Below are 24,267 nucleotides of genomic sequence, written 5' to 3'. Positions count from 1 at the left end.
GGTAGTGTTTTTTAAAATTATAAATGGACACTACCTGAATGAACGATCTACAATTGGATCAATTGCTGGAACTTTGGCCCCCCATTCCTCATCACACATTATGAAAAGGGACCAGACTTTTGTGAACATTACTGCCTGGCCTGTGCGTGATGGGATCGCTTGGGATGCTGTTAAATTTCAAATTCATGGACCTACCGAAGTGATTAATGTACCTAATGTATTTCGTGTTTCTATGGGTGATGTAGTTAAACAGAATATTAGATCTGATGATTGGGATGTACACGCAATAGAAGCACTGTTTTCTGATCTAAAATATTATGCTGCATTTGATGCTGAGGATTTATATTTAAATTCTGCTAATTATGGTGAACAATTTTGTTATCAACATTATGGCACACATTTCCTACACAGAGCAAATACCTTTCGAAATTTTGTTAATTACATACAATGGGAACATTGTCCGGCCCCTCATCGGGGCAGTTCTACAATGTTAGTGAACAAGTTCACATACTTTTCGGATTTTAGCGTGTCCAAACCGGCCTCCTTTTATTTTAAGATGGCACCTGAAACCGCCTCGAAGGTACAGTTGACACATACCAAATTATTATATTCCAAGTCCTTTATGGACGAATTGGCAGTCAGAGGCTATGAGCTATGGAAAGCTACTGTCGATCTTAAATCGGTTTGGGGTACTAAACCATGGCAGGTTCAGGGGACAGAAGCTTTGCATCGTGCCTGTCTTATCCCTCAGTTGACTGGGGGTGAGTGCTTGCAATGTTCAACACTCCGTCCATCATTTCCTTTGGTTTCTGCTTTGTTCGCCATAAGTTGGCAGGGTATGCTCAGACGGGAGTCCCTTGCTCACTTTGCCACTGGATTCAAGCAAGCCTGGCTGAAGACGGCTGAAATGCCAGAAACCGGTCCTAGGAAGCTTGTTTCCGGTCCAGGGAAGACATGGCTTGGCAGTTCGGGCTGGACTGTTCCCATGAGGCACAGGGTCAGACTGATTTGCATATGGCCATGTCTGAACTGGGGTGGCAGAGTGGGCTAAAGAATGGTGATGGATTAAACCCAGATCAGTTGACTGGGGGTGAGTGCTTGCAATGTTCAACACTCCGTCCATCATTTCCTTTGGTTTCTGTCTTATCCCTAACCATATGTTATTTTTAAATTCATCTATTTTTCAGACGACTTGTTTTGGCTTGTCTACGTCTAAAAGAATGAATTCCCCCGCTATCCCGGATCTGGGTGCTTATCCCGGCTGGGGTAATTACACAGATTTTAATGTTTCGGCATTTAATCCTGAGGGTTGGTTGGTTTGGCAGACTAGTTCAGAATCTTGTCAACGTCGATTTTTGGCACTGACACCTGGGTACACTCAAGTCAGGGTAGATCCTCGTTTTGAATCATCACACACTGTAACTACCTACTCTGTGGGTAAGTTATGCCAGTCATGGCTGCAACATTCCACATTGGCGTCTGTTAAGCTTCATTTGTCGCGTTTAGACGACAACATTGATTTGAATGATTTTATTAAAGGTCCTGCAGTAGGCAGGTCCAAAAGATGGGTATATGCTATTTACAACGAAGTTTGGAAATTGTCGCAAATTGAGGCTGCCTCCAGATTACGTGCTATTGACCAGGCCAATATGGAAAAAATGTTGGCTGTGATTGATAATAGTATTAATACCTTGTCTTCTAGAATTTACACTTTAGATAATATTGTTTCATCTGTCGTAGATATTGTGCAGGATGATTTGTCTGTGTTGTATCATGGCCAGAATCAGTTGCGTTCTGTTATGCAATTTGCATGGACATTGCAAACGTTAAAGGCAGGGAAAGTTCCTTGGTATTACATGAATGTTTCCTCTTTGTTCCTCCCTTTTAATTTGACTGCAAAGCAACAATTTATGTCTATGAAGGATGTCACTTATTCATTACTGCACATTGAGAAATTAGAACCTTTGCCTTTCTCTATTGCCGAGTTAAATTCGGCCACGTGGCTTATTCACGGCGTAATCACTTTACCTTTTTCGCTTTTTAAATTTAGTTCATGCATGAAACATTATGCTCTTGGCAGGTATGAACAACTTGGTAGTGCGTTCCTGCACGAGGTTTGGTCACTCCCATTTACATATAGATGCATGCGGGAGGGCACAGAGGTTTATCTGAAAGGTGAGGAATGCACTTCTGCTCCTGATCATTCTGTAGTGTGTAGACATATACAATTACATGGTGCTTGCAATGTACACGCTCCTAATTTAGCTTGCGTTTTGAAAGGTGTACCTGTACCAGTTATAACCCCTTCATTTACGCTGCTTGCTAACGGTAGTTATTTGCTTTTAAATAATGAGGATTGCTGTGGGATGCTGAAGGGCATTCCGTACATAGTCACTGTTTCCCAGCGTGTAGTTTGCTGTAATAATGTCCTTTTCCCGCCCCCGCATTGCCGGCTCGATGTTTCTATCTGGCCTTCGATTCCAACCTTGAGCGCAGAGTTCAACCAGATGAGCAGAATAAGGGCTCTTTTGTCTCAAAGGGAGGTCGCTTTAACTTCATCCCGTGAAACCTTTCTTCTTCACGTGGCAAACACCCGCACGGAGGTGCAGGCGCTTTTGAATACTGACCTCCCCTTCCATTTTGGAACGTTGATACAGACTATCTTTAATGCCTCGTCTACGACCGGCATAGTCCATTTTTTTAAGCTAGTGGGCTCCGGCCTCGTGACCTCCTTTCAGACTATTTTTGGTGTGATTCCCGCATTTTTTCATTTTATTTTTTCCAGCGTCTTCGGAGGTCTTCCTTTGCTTCTTGCCCTTATTGCTTGAATACTATGGCACGTTGCCCTTGGCGACTTTAAGTGTCGCGTATGGATTGTCCTTCCGGTTTCCATTATTTACTTGTGTACAACCAGTCTTTCACTGCCTGGATTGTCCTTTCCAGTGGGCTCTGGATTTGTGCCTTTCAACCTCGGTGTCACCTGTACCGAATTTTGGTCAACTGATGTGCCCCTTAACGGCTCATGAGTATGAATGTTCTGGTATTGGGTTTATGGCCTTGGGTGCGGCACATGGAGTCCTTGGTAATTGGGCCATCGAAGAGGCTGCGATTGACTTTCTGGAACGAAGTTATATCGAGGAACCTTCCTGTTGTCCCCGTGTGGTACTGGATGCTCCAATTGTGAGTGAACACGTGTGTTCCTTTCCCCTGTTAAACTGGATGGCAGATACTTTTGCGGAACGCTCCAATGATTTCCTCTTGGAGGCTGTTGCAACTTATTGTGCCTATACTTTTATGGATTGACTTTTTATCTTGATCGACCCTTGATGTATCGTTCGGTGTCGTTTTTTCCCATTTTTTCATGGTTTTTTACACCTGACGACATATTTTTTCTGTTTTTTTTGTGTTTTTTTTTTCCTTTTCGCACTTACACTTACCTTGTATGGACTTATAATTCATGCCCTTGGTTCCGTTCTTTCTAACTTGAACTCTGCGTTCTTGATAAGTGCGCCCCTAGTGGTTAGTAGTCCGATCAAAGGGGGATGTAGTGTGGGTTAACCACGCCCTATGTACAACGCTAAGTTAGCATAACCTCGATGGCTGTTAGAAAGCCAGCTTGCTGCTTCTGCTGCTTTTGCATGCGACACTGTTGTTGCATGTTATTCATTCGAGAACTGCTGACTCGACTTTGCTTCACATGAGAACCGTCTGTTGTTTAACATCCTTAACAGCGCGCAGGGACCTTCGTCCCTACACCGTGTAAGGAACGAGTCTGGGTCACTAGATGGGGCAGGTTGTTGTGTTCAGGTTGATCGTACTACTTCTTAGCCATAACATACATACAGCTGCCAATACCTTAAAGACGAGCCCTTTAATATTACAGAGCAGCATGTTTTCTGTTACATTCAAAACGAAGAGCTGTTGCAGGAGAGAGCCTAGCTGATCCTGTGATGTGATTCCACTAAGCTGATCTATAAGGTATGGGGTCCCCCATGCAAGCCTAAGAGACATTCTATTAGTCTAATAATACCTTATTAGTTGCTAGAGAAAGGAGGGTGGTTGCTTTCCACTGTCATTATTACTATGATTGCTCCTTTTATGTTCTATGGTATTGTAACAATGCTGATGGTGCTGATCCTAACCATTTGTCTGCTTGTGTTAGCCAAAGTACTGCATCTTAGGACGCGAGGTTTATAAAATAAACTCTTTAAACTTTACCGTGTCTTTGTTATTCTGTTGTGGACTGATATATAGCTACCAACGGGTATTTCGGATTCCCACCACTCCTGAGACTATCTAAGTCGCTTGTTCTGGGTTGTCTATACATTGGGACCGCCGAGCTAAATCTCGGATAACGAATGGGACACTAAGCTAGTCGGATAGGGGTTCTTGGTTCTGAGGGGAGTTTCTGGTACACCACAATTCTCTGAGGTCCTGGTTTCCTGCGCATAGTTCTGTACATAAGCAGAATCTCTGCAACAGGAGATGGGGCTTAAAAGAGCTCACAGTACTCATGCTCATCAGGTGTGAGCAGGCTAGCAGCAGCCAGCCACAGGTGAGCTGAATTCCTCCACCCATCCTTGACCTGCAGGGGTGGAGACAAAGCAGTGAGCAGGGGATTATAGACAATGGAGTTTGCAGTTTGAGCAGACTGGCTTCCACAAAACCCGGCATGCATTGGGAATAGATGTCCATTCCCAAATGGTGTCCAAATGCCTGGAAGTCAGGATATGCATGCAGGGGGAGTGTCTGGAAGCATATTAGAAAACAGGAAAGTCACACTATGCACCCCTCTGGTGGTCGGCACAAGAGTGCAGGGAGCGAATTGTAACAGATAGTTGATGCAAAATTGAGTTCTTTTGCCTGGCTTGAAACCTGTGATGTAACTTCTGTGCAGATTGATGATGGGATGAGAAAATATTGAGTTCCGTTGATTTTCTTCCAATTAGGGACATACACTTACTTTCTGGTGTGGCCCGCCGTGACCTGCTTTATCTCCCACAGAGTGAGTGTTTTCCACATTTTCTTTATAATTGAGACATCTAACTTGTTCTCTCATTTTTGGATATTTCTCTTTCAGTCAACAGTTGTTTCTGCTGTTCTGGTCCCCCTAGTCCTTCAAGGGACAGGTCTATATTTTGAGCTTTCTAGTGTGTTCAGTTCATTATCTATAGTATTTCTCACTATTACCACTGTTTTGATACAATGTGTAGTTTTAAATCACATCCTCAATATTTCGCTAACTGAGGTGTCCTCAAACATGGTGCAAAGAATTTTTCAGCTGTGAATCATCATTTGTGGAGATCCCCATATCATATTCAATATTAACGGGTTGTGGTCGGAGATTGTCCTCTCCAGGTACTCGAAGTGTACTATCTCATATTGTGGTCATGTGTATGCATAACTCTTGGTATGATGTACAAAGAATTGAGTCGCAAAAAGTGGTCGCAAATTGCACACAGACGTTCTGCAGACCAATTTTGATTTCGTCAACCAGCCTATATACTCTAGTTGCAAAATCAATATTTGGTATCTGTCACAATTCTATGTAACTCATAAATATTCATGGAGTAGGATGTAAATTGTGAATCACTCCGAATGGATGCCATCACAGGGATGGTAGCATGCTGGGGCCATCAGATTACCATGTCTGTGATCACATTTAAATAAAGTAAAAAAATGTATGCAGACTGTTTTCCTTGAAGGAAATGGTTCTGCATTTAAGAAAAGCAAATATACTCTAAAGAAATAGTTTCTTTAAGAGTTGGCTGTAGTCAGTCCCATGGACCACTGCCCTTTTCCTTCTATGCCCAAAGGAGAAGAATCCCAACAGGGACCCCTTCCCCTTTGCAAATGGGTTACCAACTGTTTTAAGGAGTCAGTCACCTATCAATGGTTTGTGACTAAAATTGCAGCCATAAACCATTTAAATATAGCATTCCAAACTGAAATTTAGAAGGAACACCCTAAAACTGCTCCTTAGAAATTGTGATTCGGTATTCATTTCTAAAACCATTCTGCGATTCAGTAAATTATCAAATCACAGAACGGGTTAAGTACATTGAAAGACTCCATTTACCTGTTGCTAACCATGTGATTTTATGATGCACATGCTTTGCAACCCCCAAATTACTTCGTACATCTGGCCCTCTATGTAGTCTAATGTGTAAATGTGTAGTGGTGAGTAAAGCAAGTAATCTTGTTCCATTGGTTTGACTTCCATTTGTCAACCAGTCCCCATTGCTGTGGCCAGAAGGATATAAAGATAGAGTGTTGTTGTATGCCCATAACATGTTCTTATAAATACCAAGACCTGAATGCACAATCCCAGAACTGATGAACATCTTCAAGTGTACTTCATCACAAAGCTGAAATCTTTCTAAGGGAAATAACTATGGTAGGGCTCGATTCCAATTGTCTCATTCCCAAAATGTGTTCAGACACCTTACAATGGCGAGTTGGGCATTGCAAATGCTCGCCTATATTGTGCATGGTATCTGGTCACTATTAGTGACTGAATATCTTGACACAAAGACAAACTTTACATTTAGACTTAAGGGCGAGCTCCTCCAGGTGGTGCTGTGTCTTGTATGGTTTGTATAGCAGGATCTTGAATGACGTAAGCGTTTGGGTGTGTCTAGGTGTGTTTAAATAAAGTTGGTGACACAATTGCAAGGGAGTTAATGTTTGCACTCTGAAGAATAAAGACGTGCAGTACAGGGCTCCATGTGTGGCATAGTCATTTACATGCTACCGGCTAGGGAGGACGCTACAGGAAGCAGACTTAGAAGCAGGGTTGTATGCAACACACATCTCACCTTTAATGCCAGTGATAATCGGCACACCACTCATATCATGGCATAAAGCCTTAAGGCAGGTAAAATGGCACAAGAGCCTAACAGGTGCAACACTGCTGTGGCATAGTGCATGACTTGCCCTATCTGTCAGACCTTAGTGAACTCAGAGCCTGGGACCTAATCAGAATATCAAAACTAGAAGACATTTGGCCAACTAATCAGGTGAAATCATCTGAGAAGTTATCAGCAGAATGTGCCCTACATTGATACCAATCAATATTTGCAATCACGTCATAAAGAGACAAATTAGACTCTGCATATGAATTCAACCTACTGGAGCCAAAATGAACTATGGACTACTTGGATAGGTATACAGATCACATTTTTTAAATATACCAGACCCATTGACAGTTGAGATCTCACTGGGAAAGGGACATGGGCAGTCTGGAGGTGTGGACAGAAATAAAAATGGCCTTATGAAACTGTGCAACCTCCTCTTGTCTCGGATTAACACAAGTTAAGTATTACAACAAGACTTACTATAATCCTGAGAGAGTATGGCACATGGATAGAAGACAAAGTCTAAAGTGCCCAGGGTGCAGTTCAAACAGCGGCACTTTCTTCCATATGATTTGTAGGTGCCTCGTGATCTAGCAGTACTGGCAACAGAACACACTGGGGAGGGTGGTGGAATGACCAGTGGTTGCTGACCCTTAGGATGCAATCCTTGGTATAGTGGAAGTTTGAGATGGAGCATGAGGACCATGGACCCTGGTGGCTATGGAAGTGACATGGGTCACTGTGCAAAGGCCAAAGAACATTACTGCCTGATATTTTACTGATAAAAGTAACCACAAGACCTGCTAACACTAGGTACAAGATTGAATTGTATGATGAGAACCTATGTAACTGCTTATAATGTTATATTTGTTGTGTAAGTAGATAACAAGATATATAAAAATAAACATTTTGCCACATGATTTGCTTATCCCATTCCTGGATTTGCCTTTCCCAGCACGATTTCCAGATAGCTGCAGGACTCTCCTTCGCCTTTATAGCTATATAGAAGGTCCTTTGCTCCTATAGCTGCAAACCGGGTGCAAACTAAATAGGCAAAGGAACACAAGCCCAAAGCAAGCTTCAAGGGCCATGTTGGACCAACTGATCAGGCACCCGCAATGGGATTTTCAGTTGCCATCATAGGGGGAGGGGAGTGAGATGATTTTTTTGTACATTTACTGATGGTAGTCAGTCAAAGTCTCAGTAATTGAGTGCTGTGAAAAGCCCTTTTTGGGGGATCAGGATGACCGGGATCATTGTGGCACCCATTTCACTGTTGGCCAGTCAGAATAAAGCTTACCAGCTTTGTTGCCTAGCTCATAAAATTTATATCGGGAGGCCTCTAAAGCAGGTTTAGACATGTGTCAAACTGTTGGAGTGAAATTCTTCCTGCCTCAAGATTTCCAAGAGTATTATCATTATTTGCCATCTCCAAGCCCAGTTCTAGTTTGGTGATGGTTTCTTGAAGAGTTTTAACTTGCTGTTCTAGGTCTGTCTTTCAGTTTCTCACATAGTACATACTTAACTGGCACGTTATGACCACCTTGAAAGGCTTCCATAAGGTTGCCTTCAAACGCACCAATTCCAAATTCAAGTTCAAAGTAGAATGTTAAGTTCCTCTGCAAGAGAGGCTGTGAATTCTTCCTCCCTTAGCAACCACACATTCATGTACCAGGTTCCCCAGGGCCACCCTTATTTACACTGATGTATTTCTGTGAAGGAATGGTCCAGTAGGCCTCTTGGCAGGATCTTAGCTGCCACCATGCTAGTCCCTTCTGCCGCTGGGCTGAAGAGATAATCAATTTAGGAAAAAGTATGTTGTGAAGAGGAGTAGAAGGTATAATGTTACTCCCCTGGGTGCCATTTCCACCATGTGTGCTAAGCCACAGGACTGTGGCCCATTTGGTGAGACAGTCCTCATCTGTGATATATTGGGGCTCATTATTTCAGGTTGTGGTCCATAATGGCGCTAAAGCCTCCCCCTCCGCCCCTCCATCAATAATCCACATTCCTGGTGGAGATTCTGCAAGCAGCTCCGTGTGAGACCTTAAGGTGCTATCAGTTAGGGTCATGGGGATGTAAGCACTTAAGGGTTCATGCTTTTCCCCCAGTGCTCGTGTCACTAGAATATAGCCTGAACGACAACTGCCACCCTCTTGACCCCCGATGAAACCCACATGGTATAACCTGGTGTGGCCGTAGTGGTCCAAGAAAATGCATTTGTGCCCAGCAGGGGAGTTTCTTCAGCTGCTGGGCACATCTGGGGAGTGTTTTGGCATATTGTAAAACTGCACCCTTTCTAATCTTGTTGTTGAGGTCATTCACATTCCAGGACATGATCTGGTATTGCCCATATGCATCAGTGTGTGTTATGGTGGTTCATACAGTGGTGATTGCTGTGCTCTGAACATGAACCACTGCAACTGCCCAAAAAACTATTTCTAGAACTATTCTAATTACTAACCCCCTCCCTACTCTTTCAAACATGAAGCATCTGTCAACCTTATATACTTACAGGGAGTAGGTACTGGAAGACAGGAGTCTACCATTCAGCACGCTGCTCTAATTGAGCAGAGCAGCGTCAAGAAATGTAGGCCTGGGGGCGTGGCTAGCGATTGCCGGGAAAGGTTGCTCTCTGAGGCGGCTCTGTAACCCTCGTCCTAATATCCGTAAATTTCTCCGCCTGCAGTGAGGTTGATTCCCCTCCTGTGTCGGGAATCTCCTCCTAACCCGATCCTGCACCTGTGTGCTGTTCATATCTCGAGCAGCGCCTTCACTGAGGCTACGGAGAGAGGCTGACTCAGGACGCACGAGACACGCAAAATGGCGGCCTGAGGAAAATAACATTGTGGACGGAGGTGGCAGTTCTCGGCACAGCGGACCTGGTGGTAATGGTAGCCGCTGACTCAAACTGCAGCACCAGCCATTACCGAAGGTGAGGAGGGCCGGCAGGGCACCTGGTGGGCTGTAGACATGCCATATAGACATGCCTCCGTTACACGCTGACAACTGAGAGGAGCTGAGAGGCCAGGTGAAAATCGAGGCCCCGGCTTTGGGGCCTGCGCGGGAGGTTGCGGTGGACTGGTCGTCCCTCCCTACTGTGTGGACCTGGGCTGGGTGTTGTGGACTTGGAGCCCTCCGATTGTCTGAATGATCCTCAGCACGACGCCTGTGGGGGGAATGCGCTAACTCCTGGCGGCCATAGAAACTGAGGCCCCTGCTTCGAGGCCTACCAAAGGATATGCCGCAACAACCCCGAGCTACCGCCGCTACAGGTGCCACGACTAGCGGCGGACTGCCAGTCTTCCTTCCCTCCCCTCCTAACAGCGGCTCTTGCTGCACTCGTTGGACAGATCCAGGGAGACTTTTTGACTCCCCCCGAGGTCCCCATGGATCTGACGCCACCCAGTGAGGGTTAAATCACGCCGTAAATTGACGACCTTCCACACACCATGTGTGGGAATACAAAGGCCCCTTCCTACACGATCGAGCTGCCCTGCGTTCTGCCTGCTGCACAGAAGACCACTCATCGCAACTTAAAAGCCACATACATAGTGCTCAGAGAGAGGGACTAAACCATCCTGCTGCCGGGGATTGAGCGCACCCTTTCCAAATCTAGAAGACTCACCTGGGACACCGACAGGCGGGCAGAGGACAAATCTCTTCCTCTGTGTAGGCGGCGGCAGTTACAGGTATGTCCCTCAATATCCTCGTGCCCCCGTCTCCTGCACATTCAAGATGGCCACCAATAAAGGTCTTCAATCCCAGACGCAGAAACAGCTGGCGAAGTTCGCCTGGTCCAAGCAGGGGGAAGACGCAGACGCAACGTTAGGGGAAGACAAAGCATCGTAATCTCGCCATTTGGCCAAGACTCTTACTCTTGAAGACGTCATGGAGGCAATAGCCGGTGTTCGAACCTCGCTGGAGACTCGAATAGACTCTGTAACTATAGAGGTGACTCTCCTAAGGGCAGATCTGAAGAAAATGGACTCTAGAGTCAGGGACGTAGAAACCACGATGAAAGCCCTCGTGTCCGACACCTCTACTCTACAACAACAAGTAACCCAGCTCCAAGACAACCAGAAAAGAATGGAGGAGCTCCTGGATGATTATGAAGGGAGGGCACGGCGGAACAACATCCGTATCCTGCGAGTTCCTGAAAGATCAGAGGGGCAAGCCGTGGACCTCTTTGTGGAAGACCTGGTGATCAACAAACTATAACCTAAGCGCCTCTCTAGCTATTTTTTCATTGAGAGGGCTCACAGAGTCCCTGGAGGGCGTCCGAGGCCTGAGGCCCCCCCTAGACCCATAATTGCTAGAGTCTTTAACTTTCAAGTCAGGGACGTCATCCTACAGACGGCGCGGGCTGGACCATCGGTGGAGATAGACAACGCGAATTTCACTTTCTTCCCGGACTTTACTGTTAAGGTCCAGGCACAAAGGCGCAGCTTCACAGCAAGTAAAAAAGCCCTTTGCGACAAAGGCATCAAATATTCCTTGATGTTCCCAGCCAAACTTCGGGTGGAATCCGAGGGGAAATCGTGGTTCTTTCAGTCCCCAGAGGAAACCTGGGAAAGGTTGGAGGGCTGGCGTCGAGTGGGAAAACTGTCCGATATTCACAACAACAAAGGACTCAACACTAATCAATGAGCTCCTTCGGTATCAAAAGAACACCGCTCAGAAGAAGACCCAGATGGGAAGCTCTGAACTAGATAGCAAGACTTGATTTGTTTTCCAATAACACCACCAGGCCATATCTGACTCAGCCACCTATACAGAATAACCTCCAGAGAAACAGCCAAACGCATCCTTGCGACAACACTTTGCCTACGGAGCTCATGCCTCAGGCAACTGACATCGACTTGGGGGAGGGGGGGGGGGATGGGGTAAACTATCTAAAGGGTCGGACTAGAAACGCAAGCCTCAGTATACTATGACCATACCATGTTGCATGGGCGGGGGTGGAGGTGGTTAGCCAGGCACCCTACTCATGACAGGGTGGGCGACAGGCCTTGTTGGGGAGTGGAAAGTTGGAATTCCACTGGCAGGGGGGCAGGGAGGGGGGCAAAGGGTGGGGGGGGTAGTTGGGGTATTTTATGTTATAGTAGTATCTACACAGTGCATCCAAGTGAACTCAATTCTACCGTGTTCCAGTACTAGACTGCAAACATCATCCACACACACGAGGAGGAGGGAAGGAAGAGGCTTTATCAGCACAGTTACACTAAATGGTCTTCCAGATTGGGAAGGTGGGCGCATTATGCACATTGGCGCTGCATTCCCCCTTTATTCTACACCACTACCAGCCATGACAGATACGAGAACCACTAAGTTATCCATAATGATGTGGAACGTGAATGGTCTGGGGAGTAAGATAAAAAGAGGGGTGGTCCTGCAATACCTTAAGAAGCAATCACCTGACCTGATACTACTACAAGAAACACACCTGGTGGGAAATAGCTGCAAGGCTCTTAACAGATGGGGATACCAACTCTTGGCCCACACAGGGTTCACCTCAGGCTCTAGGGGAACGGGGATCCTTGCACGCAAAAATCTTGCTTTTACACCCACCTGTGTTTGGACTGACCCGCAGGGTAGATTTGCTGTTTTAGAAGCATCGTGGGAGGGTAAACCACTAAATGTGATATCGATGTATCTTCCGCCCTCGTTGGGTAGGTTAGCACTGCAAGACCTGGGTAAAATTCTCATAGATCCTCCCCCGGGTACCCTAATACTGGGTGGAGACTTCATTATGATTATGTACGAAAGACTCGACAAACACCCCCAGAAACCGTCTCCCTGACGAAGCACACACAGGGCCGACTTCACCCAAGCAATAGGTATCGCGGACATCTGGCACACTCTAAACCCCACTACCATCTATTTCACGCACTATTCCAACGCGCACAAAAGTATGTCCTGCATTGACTATTTCCTCATTTCCCTTGCAGACATAGGCCACTTTCGACACTCCCAGGGACTCCCGAGAGGTATCTCAGACCATTCCCCTCTCAGGGTGGAACTTACCTTTCATGAACACAGTACCCGAGGCCCTATAGTTATTAACCCATGGCTCCTTACGATTCCAGATATCAGAGAGGACCTTGCGAAACACACAGACCACTACTTCAATGAAAACGTTCACTCTGTTGATTCAGCAAACACTATCTGGGAGGCCTATAAGGCAGTGATTAAGGGACACGCATTAGCATTGAAGTGCGGGTATCTTAGAAACCAAAATACACCGCTGACTCAATTAGAAAGTGACCTGCTCCAATTAGAAACAGAACATGACACTTCCCCCTCAGAAATTACAGCCCGCAACCTCCAGAACAAGCAAGTAGAATATAACGCCCTTGCACGCAAAAAAACTCAGACAAGACTCCTCGGCACCCGCTAGAGTTTACGAGCTTGGTGAAAGAGCTGGTAAAATGCTGGCTTGGCTAGAACGGCGAGATCAGGCGGCTTGATGGGTCCCTGAACTCCTATTAAAGGATGGGAAACAGGTAACGGACCCACAAGAAGTGGCAGAAACATTTGCTGACCACCTGGAGGCTGTATATACCTCCAAGACTGTCACCTCTTCGGACAACTCACGTCAACTCCTAGAAGAAATGACTCTGCCCACACTTTCAGACATTGATAGGGAAGCTCTAGATGCCGACATAACAGCAGACGAAATCTGTAAAGCCATATTTGCCATTAATTCGGGGAAGGCAATGGCGATCCCAATCGAGTTTCTCAAGGGAATGGCCCTCAAAGTGGCCCACATCTTAAAAACATGTATGAGGAGAGCCTGGCACAAGGGGTTCTTCCCTTAGATCAAAGATTAGCATCTATTGTTGTCATACATAAGCCCGGCAAACCGACAACCAAATGTGGCTCATATAGGCCCATATCCCTGATCAGCTCAGAAGCCAAGGTGTTAGCCAAACTTCTCGCGTCCCGCCTGACCGCAGTCCTCCCCTCACTGGTCCATGACGACCAATCGGGGTTCATACCAGACCGTAACATCGCTTTAAATATCCGTCGAGTACCCAACGTCCTTGGCAGGCAACCATATCTACAAGAAGAAACGGTCATACTGTCATTAGATGCCACCATGGTGTTTGATTCAATAGAATGGCCCTACCTCTTTGAGGTCTTGGCGAGGTTTGATTTCGGTCCTCTATTTCAAAAATGGGTGGCACTGCTGTACACTGCACTGTTGGGGCAAGTCAGAGTAAACAATCATACATCACGTACATTCGCCTTGCAGAGAGGGACCAGACAGGGATGTGCCCTGTCCCCTCTGTTATTCGCGCTGACTCTGGAGCCACTAGCGCACTGGGTAAGACGGGATGTCTCGATACGGGGACTGCGTTGAAGCGAGGATACGGAGGATAAAATATCGCTATATGCCGACAATATCTTGATTTATTTGGCATCCCCACGGGCATCAATTAACCGCTTGCTCCACGTCATTAAATAATTTCGGTATATATTTGGGGTACACCATCAACTGGTCCAAGTCGGTACTCTACGTTTTACATGGCCCCCCGCCTAAACTACCTCGGGGATACACGATTGAAGTTGCCACTGGGGGTTTCAAATACTTGGGGATATATATTACAACCGTCCCAAAAATATTCTATGATCAAACTCTTCTGGGCCCCCTCCGACGGTGACAAGATGATGTTAAACACTGGAGGTCACTGCCCCTGTCTCTCCTGGGAAGGGCTGCCTTATTTAAAATGCTTGCACTCCCTAGATTTTTATGTGCTTCAGAACTGTCCATTCCCAATTCCCAACACCTAGTTTACTGCCATCGAGGGAGAGATTCGCACTTTGTTGCGGGATGGAGGGGCGCCTCGCATTGCCATCCGGAAACTGACAAAGGGGTGGTACGATGGGGGAATTGCCCTTCCGGATTTACGCTTATATTATTGGGCCACACAACTAGTAGCCACAAACCAATGGATTCATGGCTCCCCCATCTAACCCAGCCTCTAGAACGCTATCAAACTGGTCGTTAGGGTTATCTAGGTGCTCTGTATAGTAAGACCCGAAGAGGCCGCTACTTGGGGCCTATGTCGCAAACAGTAACTATCTGGCACCAGGCCACCAAACGCCTGGGATGGGCGGACAAACTTACTAAAGCCACACCGCTCTGGTCCTCCCAGCGACTGGGTCTGCTCTGTCACCATACAGGATTCGAGAAATGGGACATTATAGGTATTACTAATATAGGGGACTTATTACACAGGGGCAAACTCCTCACCTTCAAAGAGTTGCAAACTAAACACGCACTTGCACCGGGTGAAATTTTTAGATATTTACAAGTTAGACATGCCCTTCTTACTAACATTCCAGATGTATCCTCTCTGCCAGACTCTTCCCCTTTAGAGGACCGATTACTTTTAGAACCGCTCCCGACAAAGTCCGTCTCTTGCACATACCGAAAGCTCTGTAACGACCTACCCGACTCCTTCCAGACTCTTCAGGAACAGTGGCAGAACGATGTGGGAACACTGGATGAAGACGACTGGCAGACTGCGTTAATGTCCCCCAGGGAAACAGCGATAAATCACCGTTTTCGCCTAATCCAATTAAAAACCCTACACAGAACCTATCTCTCAGGGGTGTTTCTGGCCAAGATAGGCAGCCGGGCGGACCCACTCTGCCTTAGACGATGTGGGCAGGATAGCACCTTTTATCATTTCTTGTGGGATTGTCCAAAGATTCGCCCTTTAAGGAATAACGCAGCTAAAAAAAATGAAGGACACACTGGGCAAACAGCTCCAATTGTCGCCACGGCTAGGAATATTGAATATCTGGGAACCCACCGATTTGACTAAAAATTGAGCAACAATGGGTGGCATTGAGATATCTGTTAGTGAAGAGAGCCATAGCTATGTTCTGGGGATCTGATAAACGACCTTCGACAATCGGGTGGGTGGCTGAGATGGACCGATGCATGATGGCAGAAAAGGAGGTATACAAATTACGAGGTTGCACCAAGAAGTGGGACAAGAAGTGGGGGGGTGGAACGCCTTTAGGGTGGAGATCTGTACCTCACCAATGGAAGATATGGCGATGCGCAGACAAACTGAACAATAATCTTCCAAATGTCTAGTTTATGTAACACATAATTGTTGATGTATTATTCACCATGATTGATATGTAATATGATATCGCAATGATGACTCTGTGCTTTCAACTCAATAAAACTGTTAAAAAATAAAAAAAGAAATGTAGGCCTCAGTTTGGCAAAACTCTAGCCTAGAAATGAATTAACCCATGCATCGACTTATGTTCAGTACTTCATACCTTGCCCGAGTGTAGGAGAGTTGCCCCCACTTTTTTTCTGATGTATACACTGGTTTCTGGCTATAGTCTGGCTGGGTCCCTGCTAATCAGGGCCCCAGTCTCACTGATCTCTCTAAACAACTTGGTGTGCATATTAGATCTACTAGTGATTGGATACTGTGGTACCTTATGAGCCCCTAGTATATGGTACCTTAGGTACCAAGGGCATTGGTACTTCACAGGCCTACCAGGGGCTGCAGCATGTATTATGCCACCCCTGGGAAGCACTCACAATCTGACACCACAGGCCTGCTACTGCAGCCTGTGTGAGGTAGTGTTAGCACTCCTCACTGAGGTATAGGTTCCTATATCTCACCATAAACACACATATAAACCTATCAGTCACCCCTATGGTAGGCCCTACCAATTCCAAGGGCAGGGTGCATGGTTTACTATGTGAGGGGGCGCTTCTGCCTGAGCAGGACCCCTCTGCAGGTGGCAGAGTCTCTTCTCTGCTGCTGTTTGTGGATGCGGTTAAACCATATACTCTTAAGTGCATTATAACCTCGCGGTAAATGCTAACTTTGGAATGACTGCATCAAAACATGTCGTGTTTGGTGTCAAACAACTTGGAATCCTACCCCCACACCAGTAACTAGTGTTGGAGTAGGATCCCGCCCTTCTAGAGGGGACGACATGTACCCACTGTACTACACGGTAGAAATCATCTAGAGCCCTGGCATCACAAAATGGATGCCACCAGCACAGACACCGGGCTGCCCTCCTGCTGCTGACCGAAACTCGCAGTGGAGGGAGCCCAACAAAGGGTTTCCTGTCACAGGGAGGTGCCACCACCTCCCAGACAGGATTTAGTGTATTGGAGCTGGGTGGGTGCACTCTTAGAGTGCTTTGAAGTCCTGCGCTGGGGGAGCAGTAGGCTCCTCTGTGCATATGCCAGCTCAAACCGGGTCAGGGGCTACCTGCCCCATCTCTGGCGCGAAACTGGACAAAGGGAAGTGGGTGTAACCACCCACTACCCTGACCCTCCTAGAGGAGTGGTCATAGAGCTAGTCCCTCCCATCTTTTTACTATAAGATACCAAAGCTTGCCAATGCAACTTAGATTACACCTGGACGACGCTCTACAAAGAAGAATCCTGGCCCTTCGACGTTCCACTATCTCTGGAAGACTGAAGAATCTCCCTTGGAGTCAAGGAGTGACTCCCCTGCTTGGCAGGCACCAAAACTCTTCAACAACGGTTGCAAACTTTACCGCTCCCGCCGGAGCCCGAAGTCCCTGCGTCCCCTGAAGCAGATTTCCTGACCTCTCGACGGCCATTTTGAGTCCCCAGCGAAGCTGTGGCATCTGGACCCCACGAGTGACGAGGAACACCAATACCAGGGAACCGTGCACTGATTTCGAGTGCAAGCCCTAATCTACGTTCAACGAAGTTGTGCTTTGGACCACTTGTTGTCCAAGTCCCTAGCAGGTCTAGTACCGAAATTCAGCGGCCTACCCCGTCCCGAGTGACCGTGGGCTGTTAAGCTTTTCCTGCAAAGGCGTCTTCGCGGTTGCTTGCCCGTTGGCTAGTAACTCACCTGAAGACTTCCACATCGACTTCAAGGGCTCACCTGGTTGCTCTGGGCCTGCCCTCACTTACCCTCGCTGGGTAAGTCCATCAGACCTTGCTGGTCTGCACCATTGCCAATCTTCACTCTACACGAGACTTGCAGTTGCCAAGGCTTGTTGGCTCCAATCCGGGTGCCGACACCGTCATCAGCTGCAGACGTCGTGGGAACCTCCGAAGCCAGCTGTTGGTCATCTTCGATCCCTCCTGGTCCTCGTGAGCGAAGAGACAAAACACCATCATCGACCTGAAGAGACGCGACAGCTGTGGTCATCCATCTTGCTGGCCACCGGTCACTGGCAAGTGACTCTGAACTCTGTCCCCTCAATTTCTAGGTCTTCTGCAACTCCAATCCATCGTCGGATTCGAACGGACACCTCTCCAGTCGTCACAAGCAGCAAGTCTTCAAGGATCTCCATTGAAAACAGCATCGCGACCCGACACCAAAGGACACCTATGCACCCGGCTTCCCTGGGTGAGGTAACTCGTGCACTCCAGTGCCCAAGTGTGTGTTGGCTCTCGAAATACTTACCCTGTAAGTTGCTTGCCTGTTGACTTTTGCGAAGTACCCTAAAACTGTAAAATACAAACCGCGACATTTGCCATTGAAACGCATTGAAAACCCGCGTGTGTGTTTAGACACTGCACGCGTCTCCTGTGGGCTGATTACTTACCTGCTAACACTGCATAAGTGAAGCCCCAGCGATTCCCAAGGCCCTAGGCCTCTTCATTTTACAAGTCGAGTTTGTTAACCCATTATTTTAGTATATGGTCTGGTACGCCCCTAGGGCTACAGCCATATTTGTGCTTAATTTATTGAGAACTGTTGATCTTTTGAATGTTTACCTGGCTCAACTCTCATAAAGAGATTAGTAGAGTATATTTAGAAATAAATACATATATATTTGATATATATACCTGTGTGGTGTCTTTTCATTTGGTGATTCAAGAGATTATAAGGTAAAACAAGCTGCTTTACATTCCTCAGAGACTTAGCCTGAAGGCTGCTCTCCACAGCTACCACTAGGATAGCTTTCTTTAAAAGGTTGTCTTAAACCTATCTACCAAGAGTCGAATTGGACTGGTGCAAGGTGGCCACTATAACTAGTGACCAGCATATGCCAGGCCAACTTCTCACACCGAGCTCGTCCAGTGTTGTAGTCTTAGCATGTGTCTGAGATCCCACAACTGGGAGTGAACAGGGCCTACTTCATCACTTGCTCCTATGGTGGAGATAGCTTCTTGATACATTTCCACATTGTCCCTGGTATGGTGATCCTTTTTTTTTTTTAAACATACTTTGTTGATTTTTGTTAATAACCTCCTGACGTTACACAATTATGCTGGTGTTAGGTACATACCGTTAGTCCCAAGGGAAATGAAGTCCCACCCTCCTCCCTATCCTCTCTACCTGACTCACTCCTGCCCACTTGTGTGCAATGTGGCACACAGTTCTAGTATATTTGTATGTGCAGCCCTAGCTTCACAGCATGCAGGTGTATATATTCAGCCAGTGGTGTATCCTGGAGAGCTCTGGCAAGGTATCTACGGTTAGTGTGATCTGTGTTGCTATGTCCTACAGTGTATCATGTTGGTGGGGGTTCCAAGTCTATGAATGACTAACATTGAATCCCATAAGCCCTGTTTTCTTCCCACCTAATCCCCGCGCTCTCCGCCATCCCTCATCTGACCCCCTCCCCATGCCAGCCAAGCGCCCCAGGGGGCACAGCGGACTTCTGTGTTGCTATAAGCAAAGCCAGGTTACCAAATCGGGCTTGTACTTTCTGCTTCTTGTGACAGCGCCCCAGACCCAATATACAGTATGCTGCAGTATCCCCGCCTGCAATTTCCATTACAGTCCGTAGAACCACTATGATGGTGGCCCAGAAGGCAGACAGGCCCATAACGTGTGTATGAGGTTGGCATTGTATGCAAGGCATCGTGGGCAATGGACTTTCACTTCCGGATATATTCTGTTTGAGCAGTGTGTTGTGAGATAGGCCCTATGCAGCACGGAACACAGAGTCCTCTAACAATTGCGGCCGCAGCCTCCATGTTGGGATTGGACAGGGAATCTTCCCCCAGGAAAAAGTAATCTCTAGAGGGTTATGGTCCGATAGCGTTATCCCCAAGTACGTGGTGTGTGTAGCTTGAGTGACAAGGGTCGGGGAGCAGAACACCCTATCTATTCGCGTATCAAGCATCTGGGGGGGAGAGTAAAGAGATTACTCATGACAATTTGCATTTTTGATGCACTTTGCATCAGTCAGAGACCAGCCTTCAACCCAGCCTCGAAGGGAGGCCGCTTTTTTCCTGGCAGCTGTCCCCTGCAATGGGGGTTGAGAGCGGTCTAAGCCTATATCCAAGACTGCATTGTAATTCCCCCCCCAAGATCCAGGGGCAGTTTACCCAGTCCATCAGTACTGTATTTAGGGCACCCAAGAATTTGTCTTGTTAATAATTCGGAGCATATATGCTACCTAGCACTAAATGAATGCCATCAAGTGTACCGTGCAGTAAAGCATATCTGCCATGGATATCTATTCGCAGGGGTGCCGTTCCTGACCCATATAGCTGCCACCCTTGCAAATGCAGAGTATGACGTGCAAAACACTTGCCCTCTCTACTTTTTGCATAATTAGTAGCCTCCTAGCTAGTGAGATGTGTCTCCTGCATTAAAACAATGTGTGCTTTTGTTCTGGTCAGCAGTGCATATATTCTGTGCCGCTTATGCGCGATTTTCTCCCCACGTGACCTTTGACTGATGGCTTGTATCGTCCCCTGAGATGCAGCAGCGGAGAACATGAATTCCACTCATTCGGTAGCTTCCTCTCGATCGCCAAAGAAGTACGATTTCTGCTCATGCATGACTTTGAGATCTCCAAGTTTCTTTTTGACTTCTTGTAGGAGGCCCTTTGTCATTGGACCACGATCGTGAAGTCTGGGTACAATGAGATCCGGTGGTTTTCGAATAGGATAGGAGACTTCCCTCTGGCGGCTCGGAGTAAGGTATTGCGATCCTTGTAATTAAGTATTCGGGCGATCATAGGTCGGGGTGGCGCTCCAACAATCTGTTTCCCCATGGGTATTCCATGTGCCCTTTCCATGCTGAAGAAGTCAGTCAACCCCTCAGAGGCTATCGTGTCGCGCAACCACTACTCCACAAAGCGTGTTGGGTTGGTCCCCTAACAGCGTTCTGGTAGGCTCACGATGCGAACATTGTTTCTGCGCGACCGGCCCTCAGCATCCTCGACCCTATCCTGAAGGTCGGCTACCTGGTGTCGCAGCTGCTCTAGTTGCTCCATGTGGGCATTGTGTTGTGGCAGTATCTTGGTGATGAGCTCTTTATTGCTTTTCACAGTGGTAGTCAGTTTCTCATGATCAGCTTTTAATAGCATAAATCCCGTCGTTAGTGTTCCGATTTGTTACTCGATTTGCGAGTCACGGACCTCCTGCAAAATAATGTCTAATTTGTCTAGGTGGGCCTCCAAGGCCGTTGGCGGTATGCAGTCTTTGGCCGGTACATGGGCCACCTCATCCTGCCTATTGTGGTCTGCACCCCAGCTAGCGGAGGGTCAGGCTGCTTCCCTTTCGCGCGGCCCATCGCAAGATGTGCAATGATCCCGGTGTCTACAGAGGGGTAGCGGTGGTCTCTCAATTGATGAGTACTGCTTCAAATCACTGACTTCAGTAGGCAGCACGGAGCAGCATCCGGTGTGACGCATACCTCCTGTCAACGCTACTGTACCCCCTTGCTAGGGGAGAGGGTGGTTGAACCCCTCACCGATACCACCACCGACCCAACAGGGTGATAGGCCAGCAAAGCAAATCCCTCCCCCTCTGCAGCCTCCTTACCGCGATTCAGGTGCAGATAGCTTAGTACATCCTATGTCAGGGGCCAGCTCAGTCCACCATTCCAGGCCTTCCGATGATCAATCGCAGGAGGAACCCGTACCCATCCTGCGCCCGTCTGCCCCAGCTCCACACCCCACAATCTCCAGATGCCAGGGGGGTCCGCGTAGTAATGAGGAAGCTCCACCGTAGCCCACACAAGAGAAGTCTTCCCCCAACATTCAGCTTCCCAATTGTTCTCATCCGGTGCTGCAGCACAGAACAGATCCAGGACTAGAGTACAGAGAAGGGCCTCAATTCTATCAGACTGTCTTCTAAATGGCCTGCGCTCATCGCACTTACCGCCGGTCAGGCCCTGCTGTAGTACGTTCCCCAGGCTTGTGGGAAATTCTGAGCCCGAGAAGCATGCTCTGTCGGGGTCACTGCTGCTCTGCGCTGCAGGCCGCTACGTGCAACCTACGTGACTCCGATGTCAGCCCTACAACCAGATCAGCGCAGTACGTCTGCGCCCTCGCCTACAGTCTGGAGGATAGCCGAATCCACTTGCAGCTCGCGGATGTAGTGTCCTGCGAGACACGTTCTAGTGTCCTGCAGGAAGCTGTCATCCCAGCCACTACCTCGAGGGCTGGACACACTGCACCCCCACACCCATCCATCACAGGTGCCACGAGTGACGTGGCCCCGTCAATAAAAGGGCCCGGGTGCACGTGCTCGTGGTCAGTTACTGTACCGTACCCCTGGTGTCCGTGTCTGTTACTCATCACCATGTGGGCCTGAGGCCTAACATTACAATGGCAACAAGAGGGTACCAACCCCCGTGCACGACAGCTCGTCTGCCTCGCTGTAGGAAGAGTGATATACCCTGAGGCACCGGCACCTGTCTGACCGCACAGCGAGACCCTGCAACTGCCAGCCGGCACTCAGTGGCCTGAGAGAGAGGAAAGGGCGCAGGGCTGCCACACCGCTGCGCACACCCCCAGCCACTGCCCACAGCCCTTGACAACGGTGAGCGGCTGTTGCCTCTGGAGGGGCCGCAGTGCCACGAGGCGAGAACTGCCCAAATCACTTCATGGTGAGGCGCTACGGAAAACCGAGGTCCCGGAGAGCTCCCTGGGAACCTCTCCATGTTGCCGGCATCGCTACCCCTTCGTCGTGGCGGTCGCTGCCACAAGGGAAGAGTACCCACCCACCGCAACAGGCAGTGTGACGACCGGAGTCCGAGCGGCGCTGGAAGGAAGGTGGCGAGTCTCTCCGTGCCTCCTCCGTCTCCAAGGCACCAGTGATCGCACTGGCGCGAAGCGGCGCCCAGTGCATGCAGTGAGCGCGAGAGCGAGAAGGCCATCACCCGCCAGCCTGATACACACCCAGCCGGTGAGGGAGGTAACCAAGGCTGCTTTCGCCTGGTGTGAAGCCTGCGCCTGAGTGAGCCAAGCCGCGGAATAATGCGTGCCGCACGGTCCATGCTCAAAGCGCCTCCGTCACTGCCAGCAAGATGTGTGCCGCCCAGCCCATGTGCACTGCCCATACTGTGCCCCCCTACCTTTCGCAAGCGACCAGCACGGTCCGGAGGTAGGCGCAAGGCCGCAGACTCTAATTACCAGTAGGCACCTGGATCCAGCGGTGGATGCGGCCACAGATCAGCTCCAAGCGCCAAAGGCCGATAGAAAAGAGCAGGCAACCCAGCAGCCTTTGACAAGCACCCGTCAGGCTGACACCTCCTGCCGCGGCCCCGCGAGAGTGAGTGCAAAGACAACTCTGAACACAAGCAAAGCATACAGCGGCACTCCCTACCTGCCGGTGAGTTTCTCTACCCCGTCCAACCTCCAGGCCACATCGAGGGTTTTCTTCCTGCTTCCAGACAAGTGGCTGCAGCGCCACCTGGCGGCCACAGCGCCCCATTGCAACTAAAATCGAATAGAACTGGCACACGCACTAGCCGGTGGTAGGAGGAGGGGGAAATCCAGTGTTTTAACTCCTTTTCAGCTCCAGCAGAGTGGTAGAGCACTGCCAGAAACCGTCGCCACAGCCAGTGAAGAGGAGAAGCCTGCAGAGGGAACTGCCAGGCTCTGAGACTAAAGCACTGCACTGCCACCTAGTGACCACGAGTGGTACTGCAGCTGCATTAACCAGGCACAGGAGGAAGAAACAGCCTGCAGGGCGAAACCAATAACACGATAACCTCATCATGGCAGCAGGGAGATCCAAGCCCATACACCCACAGAGCCGCTGCAACCAGTAAAACCCCAGCCTAGGAACATGGCTGAACAAGGCTAAGCTGTAAGGAATGCCTCAGACCCCACACGAGGGTAGGGTGCAGCTCACTCCACCCTAGCACCAAGTGCACCACTCAGTGTACTCAGCTCCCGCACTGTGGCCACGGACTGTCACTGCACCGGCTTCCCCCAGCACCCACAATCGGCGGCAATCAAGGCAAGCCACCGCGGCGAACGCAGCGCACCTGGTAGCCCCAGACACAACGTGCTGAAGGACAGACGTACTGCCTGGCCAGAGCAGTTAGCCAGCGGTGCCCAGCGACCGTCAGCCCAAGCAGCCCCATAGACTGGAGGAGAGGCCCTGACACCCCACTACCCTGCCAGAAGCGGCAGGATCAGCAAGAGGAGTTTGCAAAGTGATCCGTGCAAG

The 24,267-nt window shown here is 48.5% G+C and overlaps 1 protein-coding gene across 1 annotated transcript in view; it reads right to left on the bottom strand.

Annotated features, from left to right (window-relative positions):
- The window catches only part of TM9SF1 (transmembrane 9 superfamily member 1), a 478,903-nt gene extending 455,424 nt beyond the window's left edge, over positions 1–23,479 (bottom strand). Inside the window, exon 1 of the mRNA XM_085647862.1 lies at positions 23,416–23,479. The gene's annotated coding sequence lies outside the window, so the exon portion shown is untranslated. The remainder of the gene's footprint in view (positions 1–23,415) is intronic.
- Positions 23,480–24,267: the final 788 nt, after the last annotated feature.

This window comes from Triturus cristatus, chromosome 1_1, assembly GCF_964204655.1.
Source record: "Triturus cristatus chromosome 1_1, aTriCri1.1, whole genome shotgun sequence".
Classification (NCBI taxonomy): domain Eukaryota; kingdom Metazoa; phylum Chordata; class Amphibia; order Caudata; family Salamandridae; genus Triturus; species Triturus cristatus.
This window is presented reverse-complemented; position numbering and strand designations above follow the sequence as displayed.